Genomic DNA, 2,998 nt, shown 5'->3' on the forward strand with positions numbered 1-2,998 from the left:
AAAAACCAATATTTTTCTTTAAAGCAGGTTGATTATAAATGAGATCTCTTTCTAAAGAAGAAAGGGGAATATGATATAGATATAATAGGATGAAAGGGTAGATTAGGGAACTTACTTCTAAAGAGCAACAACTTGTCTAAAATGTTTTACATTGGTTTAGATTTTAGTCTATTGATACAAACTTAGTTAATTTTGTTATACTGTGCATATTTCTACTCATGTTTAAGGTATTATGTTTGTATAGCTCATTTAAAATTGTAATGGATAATTAAAAATAGATTAATAACTGGTCATCTATGATTATCATACTCATAGCCATGTTAGTTAAGTCTTCTAGGTATACACAGAGATATTTCAGATAGACAGGTAATCTTCAAACACTTCAAAGGTCTACAGAATATGGCATTTAAAATATTTTTAAAATTTAGACTTTCTGGACAGTGAGACATGTCTGCTCCTGGCAGCACCGATTTACTTCAGAGAGGAGGATGGGCATTGAAGATACTTCATATGGAGTTTATCTTCACAAAAATAGCCATTTGGGCAAGAAACTGTTGCCTGGACTGCTCGATTACCTGGACATGCTGAAGGTGACCACTGAACTTTGCTTGACAAAATGGTCCTTCAGTTTCCTGTTTCACAGAGGAAACTGCCAGACATTCTACAGGACACTGAGAGAAGTGACTGAGAGACTCTAGCCCTGTGGGCTGAAGACAGATGCCCTAACTTTACAAAGGAACATTAGGTGACTGTTCAGACTGCCAGCTGTCTCTGTCTACCCTGCAAGACTCCCGAAAGTTGCTTGCATCCTTCTCCCGGTTCTCAGGTAATATTATATCCTTCTGAGGTCTTTGATGTGGTTGAAGACTAGATAGTTATAATTTCCTCAGTTATGATACAAGATAAGTTAGATATAAAACCTTAGACTCACCAATATAATATAGGATATCTTCTTTAATATTGTAACTGTAATTCTTGCTTGATAATTGTTTTGTTATATGTAATTTTACTATGTAAAAGTTAAAACCTTCCTTAAAAAAAAAGAAAAGGGGAAGTGCTGTGGATATCGCTCTGTGTAAATAAAGTTCTGATTGGCCAGTGGCCAGGCAGGAAGTATAGGCGGGACAAGAGAGAAGAGAATTCTGGGAAATAGAAGGCTGGAGAGACACCGCCAGCCGCCGCCATGAAAAGCAACATGTAAAGACACTGGTAAGCCACGAGCCATGTGGCAAAGTATAGATTAACAGAAATGCGTTAATTTAAGATAGAAAAAGTAGATAACAAACAGCCTGCCACGGCCACACAGTTTATAAGCAATATAAGTTTCTGTGTGCTTTCTTGGTTGGGTCTGAGCGACTGTGGGACTGGCGGGTAAGAGAGATTTGTCCTGACTGGGCCAGGCAGGAAAATCTAACTACACCTCAGCACTAGGTGCAATATGAGATATCTCCCTATGAAATATCAGGTAGGCCCTGGGGGTCTCCAAAACTTAAGTCACTGCCATTGCTCCTGATAGTGCAACAGAACTAGATGGTGAGACCCTCCTGCTGGAAACACCACATGCTTTGGCTGCAGAACATCAAGAAAACAATCTCAAATAACTGGGAAACTTTCTTGCTGCTGCTTAACTTTCACGGTGGTGTTGTGCAGGCCACGTGGGGGGAAAAGATACCAGTACTTATATCCAGCACTAGATTCTGCATGATGCAATTCTGACCTTACAAGTGAGGTGTGCTCACTGGTTTAATAATGGCGTGACTGTCACAAGGGTGACCAACCACTTTTGATAGGATTTGAGGCCTGTCTGTTCCACAGGAAGGACTTCATAACTGATATCTCTAATCCTGGTCAAAGCCCATGAATAGAGAAGTCATAGGACTTATAAATGGAACCTCCTGTTGCTATTTTGCTAAACGGTTATGTAGTCAAAGTGCCTTCGATCAGAGAAGCTTCTTTTGTGCAGTGAACAGTGGTTAATGCAAATAACCATAAATGTTCAAAGTCCTAAGAATAAGTGACTGTTAATGCTCACACCTAAAGGAGTCATCCATCTCATCTCCTCACAAAGGCCAGGGAAAATCACAGAAGAATGTCCAAAAGAATGCAAGAGATAGAGGAGTGCTGTGGAACGTCAATGTCTTTCAAACCATAAGGTCACAGCACCTGTGGTTATCTGAGCAAGATCTGATAGGATCAACCAGTAACAGCTCCACCATGGATGAGAGGGACTCCAATGGCCTCACCCTATAGGAAGAGCTAGTGACATGACATCCCAAGAGTGTTCCAGTAAGAGTAAGTTTTCTTTGGTGGTGTGGCAAGTGGTGCATTGCCCATGCTCTAGTTGGGGGCCAGAGGGCCATGTGCATATTAGCAACATGAACTGGACTCAGGGGGTTATGAAATGAAGGAAGAGAAGCAGGAGGAGGAAGAGGAGAAGGAGGAGGAGAAGCAAGAGGAGGAGGAGGAGCAGGAGGAGGAAGAGGAACAAGAAAAAAAGGAGGAGGAGAAGGAGGAGGAGGAGGAGGAGGAAGAAGAAGAAAAGAAGAAGAAGAAGAAGAAGAAGAAGAAGAAGAAGAAGAAGAAGAAGAAGAAGAAGAAGAAGCAGCAGCAGCAGCAGCAAAGGACATGAACTTGAGAGGGAGATGTGTTGGGAGGGGGATCCAGAGAATGGCGAAGGGGAAATTGGGTGTTGATATAATCAAAATAAATTGCACACATGTATGAAATTCTCAAAGAATAAAATTGAATTATTATTTTAAATAGTTGAAGAAAGAATCTTTGAATAAGTTGCTTTTAATAAAAACAAATAAATAAGATTAATAAATAAAACCTTAATAAACCCTCTCACTTGCTCAAGCATCCTAGAAGGGCTGCTCTCAAGAATGTTGCTCCACTGGAGGTAGTTTGTTAGTTACTCTCCTTATTGCTGAGACAAAATACCTGACAGAAGCAGCTTAATGGAGAGATAAATTATTCCAGTTTAAAGTTCTATGGAAAT

Source organism: Onychomys torridus, chromosome 10, assembly GCF_903995425.1.
Source record: "Onychomys torridus chromosome 10, mOncTor1.1, whole genome shotgun sequence".
NCBI classification, from domain to species: domain Eukaryota; kingdom Metazoa; phylum Chordata; class Mammalia; order Rodentia; family Cricetidae; genus Onychomys; species Onychomys torridus.